The following is a 15153-nucleotide window of genomic DNA, read 5'->3' on the forward strand; positions in this document are numbered from 1 at the left end:
CCCAAGAAGAGAGAAGTAGAAGTTGTGGGTTCTCTTGAAGCCCTGGCTTGGAAGACTCAAAGCATTTTCACTAAATTGTATTGATCAAACTAATCTACAGGACCAGCCTAGATGAAAGGGGAAGAGGAAGAAACTTTACCTCTCAATGGATACGCATATGCAAGAAGAAAAGGCCTTGATAGTGGCCATGTTATTTACCATAACACCCTTGGCTATAGCAGTTAATGTTCCTGATATGTGGAAAATGCATTCGCCTCTTTCCCAAACACTTTGAAGTCTCATCTCATGTCATCAGATTCAGGCCGAAAGCTCATAATCTTGTCATCTAAATTGGCTTCAGGCACACTCGAGCCACTTTATTGAAAAGATGCATGAACTAAAGTTCCAAATTTTCTTCCCTATGCTCATCTAGTATACAATAGCCAGACATGCAACAGCCACTCTTCAAAAAGAGGAAAATTACTAGGTATAAAGTAGCAAATACTGCATAATAATTCTGAACTCCAATTGGGCACATGTCTAATTCATGATTCTGTGAGCAGGGAATATATGTATGCTAGGACCTAATTCTCCCCGAGAGTGGTCCTCATCTCTCGGCTTTCCTTTACAGTTTTGTGCTTCTTACTCTGAGTCCTTTCCCATAAGAAATGGCTTATATTTTAAGCTGAAGAACTTTCTCAGCTTGCTACCTGATTTTTGAAGGTTGACAGCCCAGAAGCCTCTTATTTTGAACTGTCTCTCCCTTTTAGACTAAATGGATGTAATTCCATTAAAAAATATCATGTATTTACTATGAATGAAATTATGCATTAGACAGAAAGCACACCCACAAATCAGTTCATGGCAGGCCTCTCTCTCTACTTTGAGCTGAGAGTCTGGCTGCTGAAGGACGATACCTTTAAGAATTTTAGATACCCATTGTCTAGCTAAGTGGACTACAGTCTGTACTTATAAGATTCTTAGAAGTCTTTCTGTCTAACTAAAATCTATGAGGATGAGGCACTGGCTTAAATATTTCTGAGGTCTTAAAGATTATTACAGTTGCACTTTTGATCCTAACTTACACTGATGCAGTTTCACTAGTAATTTCCTGGATCTGATCTTTGCTCAGAGGGCATTTCTTTCTTGAGAACCTGTTGCTGTCTGGAAAAGGTGTTCTGGGCCCTTTATGTTTCCTAAGAATTTTTCTCCAAAACTGAACAGTTTCTTATTTAGTTCATCTCTCTCTCCTCATATGTGATCGCAGCCAGCTAAGAGAAGTTAGTTGGCATTTTCAGTATTCTACCTGGAAATCTCCTCACCCAGATCCACAGGTTTATTAGGTTACTTCTTTCCCGTAGCACTTTACATGAATTTATCAGTTCTACCTTTCACATTACTGCAGGTGAAAGTGTTGCCTTTCAATAACAATTTCCTCATTGTACTACTAGTCTCCCTTATTTCCTGAAAGTCCTACAGCTTGCTCAGTTCCAAGGTTAAGGCTGCATGTTTTAGCTTTGGCCCAATAGAACCCTGTTTCTTGGTACTAATTTCTATTTTGGTTGTCTCTGGCTTCATAACAAACAACCTCTAAACTTGTTGGCATTAAACCACCATTTTATTACCTTTCATGTTTCTGTGAGTAGACTGGGATCAGCTGGCTAATCTGAAAGGTTCTGTTCCATATAATGTTGGCCAGGGCTTCAATTACCTAAGAACTGTGGCATACAAGATAGCTCATCCACATGGTTGGCAGCTTATCTATTTCTCCTCCATATGACCTCTCCATAGGACTTAAGTTTCTCACAGCATGGTGGTTGAATTCCCCCCCCCCCGCCCAAAAGCCCCCTAAATCACTATTTAAAGAAGAAGTAAGTGTAAGTTGTTAACCTCTTAAAGCCAGGGTTCTCAAGTCCCAGAATGTCATTCTTCTGTGTTCTATTGACCAGAGCAAAAAGAACCAGCTTAGTTTCCATGGGAGGGAAAAAGGGAGCACATGTCTCAGTGAAGGAGTAGCACATGAATACAGAGAGGAAAAGAATTGATGACATTCATCCCTGGAGACTTCGTGCACATATATTCTTAGTATATGTCAAATTTTTAAAATGATCGAGAATATGGAGAAAGGGAGACCACTGAAGATGTTCCCTAGGGAAATAATTACTATTAACTAAAAACATAGTCCACATTTCTTTACCACAGTCTGCCTTTTGTCATAACACCTGTCTTTTCTCCTTTCTGTTACGACATTTCTGTGGAAACATAAAATGTCTTTCCCTTTTACCTATTCCTACAATGCTCAAAGGTCAGTAGATTTAAAACCATATTACTAAAATTGTTGGGGATAATCAAACTCTATTACAGTGCTTATTTGTTGACTTTTATCTAAAGGATTTGTCTAAATATAAATTAGGCAAAACGTTTGGTAAGTTTTTCTTGATTTCTAAGTTTTGCCATAAAGTAATTGTATTGGGAATACAAAATATGGTAATAAATATTCACTAAAGGCAGTAAATTCACTAAAGATATATAATTCATAACCTATTAAAAGGTAAATTAATATTTAGTAGGTTTTGATTTATTGATTAAAGAATAGAGATAAAAGCAAAGTTAGAAGTGACAGTTGTTTTTCTCTATTTTTGCCATTTCTAAAGTATTTTCACATAAATTATCTCATTGGATTTTTATAACACTCTCCTGTAAGTAAGGTGAGGATTTGTTGAATGGATCCAAATTCAATGGATACAATTGATGTAAACATTGTTTATTATGTATTGTATCCAAGGACATGTAATTAGAAAGAGCACACATTTGAGTAACTATTATCTATCTCAATAGTCAAAAATAGATTATTCCTTCTTTTTTCATCTTTGTAAAAATATTTTGTAAATGTTTTATGTAATTGGCCCCTTCAAATGAAGGTAGACTTTATACTATAACTGTGGAAGAATTGAAGTTCTGGTCCCAAAACAGCCCTGTACAAAAGTTCTTAATTAGAAAGACATCTTTTAGGGAAATATTTTTTACTTGATTCGTTCAGTTTGTTAAGGAGCTCTTATGTTTACAGAATTGTGAAAGGGAATTTGATGATAGGGATGAAAGCTAGTTTAATAAGCTTTAGATTCTATTTTAGTCAAATCCAATTTAGTTGTAGATAAAACCAGATGCCTATCCCCATGATTAAAATTCTGGATGTTAATAAGCTAAGATGCAATATCTATAAATAAACTTCAATATCTATATATAAACAAAACAAAACAAAAACATGGTTTAAAAAATATTTCTGTGCTTTCAGGTTAGCAGTACTGAAAGTAATTTTCTATATTTTAGTTATAAATGAAATAATAGCTAATGATAATGGAGAGTTGAGTTGTATCCTTAGATCTTCCAATTAGGAAACAATAAACCTTGGGAAGTCACTTAATTCCTTTGATCTTTGGGTTAAAACAAATTGTAATATTAACTCTCATTATATACTGCATTACAATTTGCAAAGTACTTTCATTTTTATCATACTTAAACAATTCAGAAACTGAAGTTCAGGAAATGACTTGCTAAACCTAGTAGTTACTGGGGCATATATATATATATACTAAGCAGAGAGGTACTGATGAAAGGGAGCGATTACTTACGTAGAAGCAAGCGGGATGACTATACCAAAGTAAAAAAACATGAATAAGATTCTTGAGAAGGTGGGAGGGGAGGGAATAGTCTCTAAACCACAGGCAGCTACTGGCCTTGAGAGAAGGAACATCTATTCTGAAATTATAGCTCAGAGAGAGAAGAAAATTGGTTCAGGTATGTATGGGCTTGTAGATTCGGCAGTGGAAAGATAAAGATGATTTCATCTGATGCCTTCAGATTTCTGTGAATTTGGCAAGATCATCTACTATGAGTGAAGAAAGAGGAGACTAAAGAAGATTTCAGACTTATTGCAAAGAATGGAAGATCAACTCGACCAAACAAATGTAGTACGATTACCAGACACTGGTAAAGTCCCATTTGAGGTTAGTAATAATAAATGAATGAAATTACGTGTTTTTCCTCCCAGTACCCTTTGACATCTCAGATTTAAGAATAGAAAAAATATATAATAGTTGAGGGTCGTGTCTAAAAGCTAAGTTGAAAGTAAAGAAAGCCCAAGGAATTTAGGATGTTGCCAATACTATTGTTTAAAGGATATTATTTAAATGATGAACCCTGAAATCTAAGCAAGTGAAAAGGAGGAGAACACAGCAAGAGTTGGGGGAGGTGGAGGACAGAGGAAGAAAGAATGTTTTGGTGAATTGTACTGTAAAGATGTCAATACAGTGGAGATCAGGAAAGGATAAAAGACTCAAAATTTTGGTAGTTGACAAGTAAATGAGACATGATTGTGATCATAAGTAAGAATGCTTGGAATAGTGATTTGGGAAGAAGCATGTAGATGTTAGCAAATGAAGTGAGTGGCTAAGGAGATCAAGAGATGAGGTCAAGGAACAGATTCCAGATTATGGAAGAGGATCTGCTAGAATAATAATACCCAGCATGATAATAGAATTTGAAGCATAGAAGCATAAGAGAAGTGTGTGAATTGAGTATCAAATTTTTTATAAATGATAGAGAGTGATTAGAAGGCCACTGAGTTTCAATAATGGAAGAAAAGTGATACAGACACCATGAGCCTTTATAAGATTTTTTACAGAAGCGGGTGGGAACAATGATCTGGGGCAAATGAGAATGTCAATGATACTTGGATTTTAAAAGAAACAATCACACTTGAAAGCAATAAAGGGAAAGTGCGCTTTCTTGGAAGAACTAGGTTTCAGTTATGGCAAAGATGTGGAAGGATTGCTTGGAGAAAAGGGTGAATATAAAGGGAAGTGTGCTGTTTTTGAAGGGGAAGGGATAGAGAGGATGGCTCAGGATGATTATGGCAAATGGTAAGTGGGGAGCAGGCAGGCAGTAGTGAGTGGGAAAAGGTGGGGAACTTTCTTTTTGGTGAATACAAGGTTAATTGTGGCAAACAGTCTCAGTGTCCTAAAATACAATTTGTTTTATGGTGACCTAGTTCATTAACTTTTGAAAATACTCTTTGTGTGCTACATAGGGGGGAATGGTTAGGCCACTAATTACAGGTTGCAGTGTTTTATATGTCCCCCAATTCAAGCGTGTTAATTATGTGGTTAATTTAATTTTTTAATTTGATCTACTAAGGATTGAACAAACTATACTGAAGTCACTCATGGTGTATTAGTCACTTTCTCGTATTTTATTAATTTGTATTGTGTGTATTTATGATGTTTTATTAGGTATTTGTTAAATTTAAAATTGATAGATCTTCCTGGTGAAATGTACCATTTTATCATTATATAATGACCAGTTCCATATCTAATAATGCTTTTTCGCTTTAAGCTTATTTTGTCTGATATTAATTTGGTGATGCTCACTTTAAAAATTTGCATGTTATAGCTTTCGCATCATTTTGCTTCAAAATTTTCTGTGTCCTTATGCTTTAAGTGTATCTCTTTTGAGCAGAAACTATCTTGATTTTTTTAGAGTCTTATTTGGGAATGCATGCCTTTTAACTAGTGAGTTTAAGTCATTTATGTTTTTGTTACTATAGTTATGTTTGGAACTATTTCTACTTTAAATTTTCACCGTGGGACTGAGAAGATTAGTATAATAATTTTTGTTTCAAGTGGATAGCAATTCACTGCCACTCACCTCTGGAAAAGTCACAAAGAAGTTTAAAATTTCTTTCCATTCATTCCCCCATCAAAAAACAAGCTACAACAGAATTTTTTTTAAAAAAAATCTCTTTTCTCCTTAAATGCTGAAAATAGAAAAAATTATGGCCAAAATGGTATCCAGATTTATTTTTAATAAAAGGTAAATATAATATACAGCCATGGTCTTCTAAACTTCTTCTTGAGACTTACGTAATTTACTATGTAGGTCTCTATAATTCAGGTTACCTAGCAAGTTGAATTTCATGTGTGACTATCATTAACTGTTGAAAGTGCATTAATAATGTTAGAATAAGAACTATATAAAGGAGTTATGTGTTGTCAGCAGTGAATAAATACCAATCTTTAAAAATGAATTCTTTACTTTTGAGATAGCATGATTAAATCAAGCTAGTATCTGTTCAGGGATTGCAAGTGGGAATAGATATAAAAGATCCTAGGGTGAACCACCTGGTTTTATGAAAATCAGTTTTTAGAAACATTGTCTTATATACTATGGAAAATTTTCAAAGCCCAGAAAGATAAAAGGACTTTGACACATGTTATTACTGAGGACTTCAAGTAAAGATAAAACTTTATGTTTTGGAGTTCCTGTCGTGGCGCAGTGGAATGAATCCAACTAGGAACCATGAGGTTGCAGGGTTTGATCCCTGGCCTCACTCAGTGGGTTAAGGATCCAGCATGGCCATGAGCTGCGTTGTAGGTGGCAGATGCAGCTCGGATCTGGCATTGCTGTGGCTGTGGGGTAGACTGGTAGCTCCAGCTCCAATTAGACCCCTAGCCTGGGAACCTCCATGTGCCACAGGTGCAGCCCTAAAAAGACAAACAACAACAGCAACAACAAAACCCTTTATGTTTTCCTTAAATACTGTTGCTCAAATAAGGAAACTCTATAATTGAAAAGTGAGATTACTGTATACCTAACCTTGTCCTCTCTGCCAGGGACATGATCACTGCATTCGTTGTTGGAGTTGTGAGACTTACTGAAGCTTTATCAGGATTCCAGGTAACTTCTGTTTTTTTTTTTCTGCAGAATTGACATGTGGACTTGAAATATACTAAGACAAATCTTCTAATCTTAGAGAATCCCAAATTTGGTTGTTAATGTGTTCTTTGTGCTGGTTACTGCTAGGCAAGTTGTATGATGTAATATGAAGAGTATAGACATTAGACATTAAGTTCAAGTTCTACATCTTAATAACCATATAAACCTAGACAAGTCAAAAATTTCTCCATCCTCTGTGTTAGTTAACTTGATTGGCAGTGGGGGGATCCTCTCACAATGTATATCAAATCATTATGTTGTGTACTTTAGATGTCCTACAAATTGTCATTTATACCTCAATAAAGGTAAAAAAAATTGCCTTCATCCTTGAGCAGGATGTGTTAAAACCATTTCTCTGCCTATTTCATAGAGGAATTGTGAGACTCAGATGAGATAATGTAGGTAAAATTGTATATAACACATTATAAAAATGTTAGCTGTGCTATTTGGAGTCTCCAAAGCTACTATTCCATAGCATGGATAAGATTGCATTCACGTGAATTCTTTAGCAATCATGACTTACATATTGTTTTTGCATTTCTATTTGTTCAGTAATTTAATATTTAACTTGTTTGTGAAGTATTTCATTTTCATAACAGGATACACAAACAGCTGCCTATGACAAATGTATTTGTTCTTAACTTTTAAAATTTTTTCTTATTAAAGGCATAAGTGTTATTGAAACATATATATACCAAATTTTCAAGTCTATTTGCTGTAAAAAATAATAACTTTTTGTCATAAATCCTGCAGGTATTTATATAAATTTATGTCAATACCAAAGTAGTCTTTATAATATTTTTAAGGTTCCAGACATGCAATTAGAGATCAAACCCTTGAAAACTGACTAGATTATTGCTGTTAAGTTTGGGTTTTTAGTTTATAAAAATTTAAGTTGAGGTACAGTTGATTTACAGTATATATTAGTTTTAGGTATACAACATACTGGTTTATAATTTTTATAGGTTATATGCCATTGAAAGTTACTAGAAAATAATGACTAAAATTCCCAGCACTGTACAATATGTCCTCATTTCTTATCTATTTTATACCTAGTACTCCTAATCCATACCCTTATATTGCCCTTTCCTCCTTCCTCCCCCCACTGGTAACTACTAATTTGTTCTCTATATCTGTGATTCTGTTTCTTTTTTGTTATATTTATTAATCTGTCTTATTTTAGATTCCACATGTAAGTGATAACAGACAGCATTTGTTTTTCTCTGACTGACTTACTTTACTAAACATAATTCCCTGCAGCTTCATCCATATTGTTGGAAATGGCATTCTCATTCTTTTTAATGGCTGAGTAGTGTTTCATTGTATATATGTACATCTTTATCTATTCATCTGTTAATGGACACAGGTTGCTTTCATATCTTGGCAATTATAAATAATTCCTCTATAAACATTGGGGTGCATGTATCTTTTAAAACTAATATTTTCATTTTCTTTGAATGTGTATTTTAAGAATGGAATTTCTGGGTCATAAGGTAGTTCTCTTTTTGAGGACTTCCCTATATTGTTATCCCCAGTGGCTACACCAATTTATATTCCCACCAATTGTGTACAAGGGTACCCTTTTCCCCACATCCTTGCCAACAGTTGTGATTTGTGGTCTTATTGATGCTAGCCATTCTGCCAGGTGTGAGGTGATATATCTCATTGTGGTTTTGACTTGTGTTTGTCTGGTGATTAGTGATATTGGGCATCTATCTTTTCATGTGCCTGTTGGCCATCTGTATGTCTTTTTTTTTTTTTTTGTCTGCATCAGTGGCATGTGGAAGTTCCTGGGCCAGGGATTGAGCCCGCCCCACAACAGGGACCTGAGCTGCTGAAATGACAACACCAGATCCTTAACCCACTGTGCCACAAGGGAACTCCTATCTGTATATCCTTTTTGGAAAGATGTCTATTGAGGTCTTCTGCCATTTCTTTAATTGGGTTGTTTGTTTTTTTAAATATTGAGTTATATAGGCTATTTATATATTTTGTATAGTAACCTCTTATTAGTCATATCATTTGCAAGTGTTTTCTCCATTCAGTAGATTGTCTTTTTATTTTATTGATGATTTCCTTTGCTGTGCAAAAGTGTTAGGTTTAATGTGGTCTCATTTATTTTTGCTTTTGTTTCCTTTGTCTTAGGAGACAGATTGAAAAAGCAGATTGTTGTGATTTATGTCAAGGAGTGTTTTGCCTATGTTTTCTTCTAGGAGTTTTATGATTTCTGGTTTACCTTTAGGTTTTTAATTTACTGTGAGTTTATTTTTGTATATGGTATGAGACAGTGTTCCAAATTTTTTACAATATAGCTGTCCAGTTTTCTCAGGACCACTTATTAAAGAGACTGTCTTTTCTCCATTATGTATTCTTGCCTCCTTTGTCATATGTAGTAGGTTTATTTCAGAGCTCTCTATTCTGTTCCATTGATCTATTTGTCTGTTTTGTGCTCATATTATGCTGTTTTGATTACTTGTAGCTTTGTAGTCTGAAGTCAGGGAGCATCAGTTTTGCCCTTAAAGGTCTTTTGTGTTTTAATACCAATTTTAAAATTATTTGTTCCAGTTCTGTGAAGAACACCATTTTTTTTTTCTCTTTCTAGGACTGCGTCTGTGGCATATGTATGGAGGTTCCCAGGCTAGGGTTACTAATCGGAGCTGTAGCTGCCGGCCTACACCAGAGCCACAGCAATGTGGGATCTGAGCCGCGTCTGTGACCTACACCACAGCTCATGGCAACGCCAGATCCTTAACCCACTGAGCAAGGCCAGGGATGGAACCCGCAACCTCATGGTTCCTAGTCAAATTTGTTAACCAACTGAGCCAAGATGGGAACTCCCACCATTGGTTTTTGATAGAGATTTCACTGAATCTGTAGATTGTTTTTGGTTGTACAGCCATTTTAACAATATTAATTCTTCCAATCCATGAACACTGGTGTATATTTCCAGCTGTTTGTGTTGTCTTCAAGCTTTCATCAATGTCTTAAGTTTTCTGAGTATATGTATTTTATCTCCTTAGGTAGGTTTATTCCTAGGTGTTTTGTTCTTTTTGATGTGATTGCAAATGCTATTGTTTTCTTAATTTCTCTTTTTGATAGTTTGTTGTGTATAGTGTGTACAAATGCAACAGATTTACATATATTAATTTTGTATTCTGCAACTTTACCAATTAATGAGCTCTAGGAGTTTTTTGGTGGTGTCTTTAGGATTCTTTATGTTCAGTATCATGTCATCTGCAAACAGTGACAGTTTTACTTCTTTCTTTCCAATTTGGATTAATTTTATCTCTTTTTCTAGTATGATTGTTGTGACTAGGACTTTCAATACTATGTTTAATAAAAGTGGCAAGAATGGACACCTCATTCTATTTCTGATCTCAAAGGAAATGCTTCCAGCTTTTCACCATTAAATATGATGTTAGCTGTGGGCTTATCATATTTGGCCTTTATTATGTTAAGGTATGTTCCCTCTATACCCACTTTCTGGAGAGTTTTTATCATAAATGGGTGTTGACTTTTGCCAAAAGCTTTTTCTGCATGTATTGAAATGGCTATATGGTTTTCATTCTTTTGTTTGTTAATGTAGTATATCACATTGATTGATTTGTTGATATTAAACCATCCTTGCATTACGGGGATTTATTCATTTGGTTATGGTGTATGATCCTTATAATGTATTTAGATTTGGTTTGCTAATATTTTGTTCAAGATTTTTGCATCTATGTTCCACAGTGATATTGGCCTGTTATTTTATTTATTTGTGATACTGTTGTCTGGTTTTGGTATTAGGGTGATGCTGGCTTCATTAGTTAAGAAGCATTTCTCTTCCTCTGTAATTTTTTGAAGTATGAGAAGGATAGGTATCAGTTCTTCTCTCAGTGTTTGGAAGAATTCATCTCTGGAGCAATCTAGTCCTTCCCATGTTGGATGCATAAATATTTAAAATTGTTATATTTTCTTCTTGTATTGAATCCATTGATTATTATTTAATGTCCGTCTTTGTCTCTTGTAACAATCTTTGTTTTAAAGTTATTTTGTCTGATATAAGTATGGCTATCCCAGCTTTCTTTTGATTTCCATTTGCATGAAATATCTTTTCCCATCCCCTCATTTTCAGTCTGTGTGTGTTTTTGAATCTGAAATGTGTCTCACAGGCAGCACACAAACAGGCTTTGCTTTTGTATCCATGCAGCTACTCTATGTCTTTTGACTGAAGCATTTGGTCCATTAACACCTAAAGTAATTATTGATATGTATGTACTTATTAATATTTTGTTCATTGTTTTTTGTTCATTTTTTTGTTACTTTTTCTTTTGTACTTTTCCCTTATTTGATGAGTATCTTTACTGTTGTTTGGATTCCTTTCTTTGTGTATGTGTGTGTGTATCTATTATAGATTTTGGGTTTGTGTTTACCATGAGGTTTATATATATGTAAATCATATATATATATATGATTATTTTAAGTTGCTGATCTCTTAATTTCAAATGTATTTTAGCAGCCCTGCATTTTTACTCTCCCCCCCTTGATGACTGTTTTTTAAACATATTTTACATCTTTTTGTTTTTTGCATCCCTTACCGTTTACTGTGGATACAGATGATTTTACTACTTTCATCTTTTAACCTTCCTGCTAGCAGTGTGTTTTGATATGGTCCTCTTTGGGTTGAAACTTTTTGGGATTCTCTGTATCCTGCACCTGGAAATCTGTTTCCTTTCCCAGGTTAGGGAAGTTTTCAGCTATTATGTTTTCAGATATCTCTGCCCTTTATTTCTCTCTTATTCTTCTGGGATCCCTTAAATTCAAATGTTAGTGTGCTTGATGTTGTCCCAGAGGTTCTAAAACTTTCCTCATTTTTTTTAATAAAAGAAAAACTTTTTTCTGTTCAGCTTTAGTGATTTCCACTACTCTGTCTCCTGGCTCATTGATCTGTTCCTCTGTATCATTTAGTCTACTGTTGATTCCTTTTAGTGTATTTTTTCAGTTCAGTTATTATATTCTTTATCTCTGGTTGGTCTTTGTATTTTCTGTCTCTTTGTCAAAAACTTCTAACTTCTCACTTTGCTCATCCATTCTTCTCCAAAGTTCTTTAATTATCTTTATATATTTGATCATTACCTTGAACTTAAAAAAAAAATTGCACCTATGGCATGTGGAAGTTCCTGGGCCAGGGATCAAAACTGATGAAGAACAAGATGTAGACTTGATTTTAGATTGTGAATAAGAAATTGTGATATAAAAGGAGAAACTAAAATTGTATATTATAAGCAAAAAAAAGTGAAACTTGAATGTGATATAATCTGATTAAAAGCACAGATGGCAGTATTGGCCTTATGTGGAGAGACATCTTTGAGAACAATGAAATGATGAATAGTTGTGTTAATATATGTGGGGTAAGCAATTAGGGAAATTCTTTCTGAGGAGGCTCAGTTTTTTTCTGTGATGTTGAAGGCAAGGTCATTTGTTCAGAGGGGGAAGGATCTGTGAGAGGAAGACTGAGGAGAATAATAAAGGTTTGAAATGGTGACTGTGGGAAATGGAAAACAGAATTGTTCTCTGGACAAGCCATGGACTTCAGTTGAAATATTCAGAAATTTGGGGATTTAGAAGAGAAGTGCTTTGAAAGAATAAGGGGATGAAATATAGTGTGTTACCAGAAAGGTGATTGATGTTATCCACCAAGTGTCTAGGCTATGTGGGAAGGATAGAAACCATGAGAATGGAGATAATGTTAGAAAGGTAAGTTAGAGAAATTGGTGGTCTTAAAGAATGTGAATTGAGAGTAAAAGATTGATAGAGCTGGAGAGGTAGGTGGCTGTAATCAGAGAATGATATATTGAGATTAAAGATTTCAAAAAGGAAGTTAGCAGTGACAGAAAGAGGAGGAACTGAATAGTTATGTCAATGTGTTAGCTAGTCAGAGGGGGATGAGTGGTGACAGTTTTGTCACTGAGATTCGGTATCAGCTGGATTCCAGAATATAAGACTTCAAACAGGAAGAAATCAAATAAAAATACTCATCTTTTTAAATTTCAGAAATGTGTGCTCCTAATTGTAAGTCCCTTGAAAAGGAGCGACTATATCTTACCCATTTTAATCACCACCCCTCTATTATCTAATATAATTCCTTGGATGTGTTGGACATACGAAGAATATTTGAAAAAGAGAGAAAAGAAAAACAGATCAGATTTTCATTATGAGATAATAGCTTCCTAGATATATTTGAGCAGTTAAGTTATGGACGCAATTATATTCTGGAATAAATTCATTATAAAACTTCTCAAAATTCCAAGATTTCTTTCTTATTTGTGTGTCAGTGTTTGTTTTGCACTTTGTTTTCAAAACCAATTTAATTTATATTAGTCATTAATTAAAATGGCAGTTTTAAAGGATTTTTTTCAATTCAAATGTACAGATTTTTAAAGTAAGGTCCTTATATAGAGAAATGTGAGGATGTGTTTGAGATAGATAATCACATTCCAACTTCTTTATAAATTAGTTTCTATTTATGTAAGCATATCTTTAAGATCTTATTTTTATGTATTGTATTACCATTTTACTTCACATTTAGCTACTAGTAATAATAACAATGATAGCTAATATTGAGTAATGCTTTTTAGGCAATGGAACTAAGTTGTTGACATGATTTACTCATTTTTTCTCATAACAACCCAATGTGCTATTATTATCCTAATTTTACAGATGAAGAAACAGGTACAAAGAGGCTAACTAACTTGCCCGAGATCACAGAATTAGTGAGTAGATTAGTGAGTAGATTCAAACCTAGGGACTCTGGCACCAATGTGCTCAGGATATTAACTGCCACTACTAATACAGACAGATTTAGATACAAATGTAGATGCATTTGTCATGTGCTTGTTTAAATGTTTTCTTTACCTTGACCTTACTAAAGTCAAGGGCATTGCATGGCACATTGTACCTTATCAATACATTTTGTTAACTAATGTATAAGCTATTCATTTTCTAAGATAATTTTGCTCTTCCCTAAAGATTTTCCTGTTATTTTACAACACTCTTGGCTTTTCCTTCACGTCTATTCCAGTTATTATTTGGGTGGTTTGTTATGAGACATGTTATGACATTTTAAACCTTTACATTTAAAACTTCATTCTTTTGCTGAGACGAAAACAATCTCTTCCTCTCCTCCTGTCAAATTTCATAGCAGATTAAGTGTTTACATGAGGGGAGTTGGTAATCCAGGATTTCTGCAGCAGCAGGTTTCAGATATTCTAGTCAAATCCTGCCTTTTGTCTGACTCTTCCTGATGAGTGTTACCATCAAAGCTTCACTCTGGCATCTATTAGTCACTGAGTGCTTATTTTGAGAGTGGTTGCTATCATCACTACTCCCTTTGCATAGGTGCCACCTAGTTACTTTTGTTTTGGCAATTATGGGTTAAATACATTCCAGGGTTTAGTCCTGCTTAAGCTTGCTAGCTCTCATTTCAAATTAATGCACAGTGGGTTATTTCTTACAAGAGTAAAGCTTTCATTGAACAGAAAACTTTCAAAGCACTCATTTTTATTCTTCTTATCCATAGGTGCGAGTCTTCTTTCAGCATTAAGCTATGCTTTTCTTCCTCTGCACTACCAAACTATACTACACTATAGTCAGTAATGACTGGTGATTGAAAAGAACTTACGCTTTATTCTTAAAATATTGGTCTCTTTTGAGATACAAGTTTGACTATCCTTCCCCACAGCCTTGCTATCATCTTATGTATTAACTCCATGGAATCAATATCAACCTAAAACAGCTGTTCCACTGAGGAGTTTTTAAATTATAAATATAAGGAACCTATTTTTTGCTCTGGTTATTAAGTCCAGTAATTCCCTAACTGGAAAGTAATTCCCTAACTTTGTAAGGAATTAATAAATTCATTAGCAATACTTGATAGGAGAAAACATGCGGAACGATTTTTTAAAAGCTCCTCATTGTAAACATGATTACCCTTCAGTCTCCCTTCTAGCACTTTTCATCCATGTGGTATATCTGGCATTCATTAATTTGGAAATAGACCATAGGGTATTTAGAATGCCTTTCATAATTTACAAAGAAGAATAAGAAAATGGAATTTTGGATTCACGAACAGAAACTACCTATTGCAGCAACTGTATATTAGGGACAGGTCAATGTAAGCTGGTCATAGTTAGGAATTCTGTCTCAACCACCTTTGTATTATTAGTATCTACTACATTTGCAAACCTTCTTTTCCCTTCCCTTTCTTCTTTTCCTCTTTTCTTTACTTCCTCCAGTTGAGACATAGGCTTTTAGGGTCTAGGAGAGAGGTAGAGCTGGAAATTTGGCTTTGAAAGCAGTCTGAATATAAATGGTATTTAAGACTATGGCCAGGAAGGGATTACCTAGGGTGAGTGTTAG

General features: G+C 34.5%; 1 protein-coding gene across 2 annotated transcripts in view; it reads left to right on the top strand.

Moving 5' to 3' along the window:
• C9H1orf27 (chromosome 9 C1orf27 homolog) overlaps nucleotides 1-15153 on the top strand; it is a 202529-nt gene that overhangs the window by 43569 nt on the left and 143807 nt on the right. For both annotated transcript variants that reach the window (XR_002335971.1, XR_002335970.1), the window contains exons 15-16: nucleotides 3841-3986; nucleotides 6651-6714. The gene's annotated coding sequence lies outside the window, so the exon portion shown is untranslated. The remainder of the gene's footprint in view (nucleotides 1-3840; nucleotides 3987-6650; nucleotides 6715-15153) is intronic.

This window comes from Sus scrofa, chromosome 9 (genome assembly GCF_000003025.6).
Source record: "Sus scrofa isolate TJ Tabasco breed Duroc chromosome 9, Sscrofa11.1, whole genome shotgun sequence".
In the NCBI taxonomy this organism is placed as follows: Eukaryota; Metazoa; Chordata; class Mammalia; order Artiodactyla; family Suidae; genus Sus; species Sus scrofa.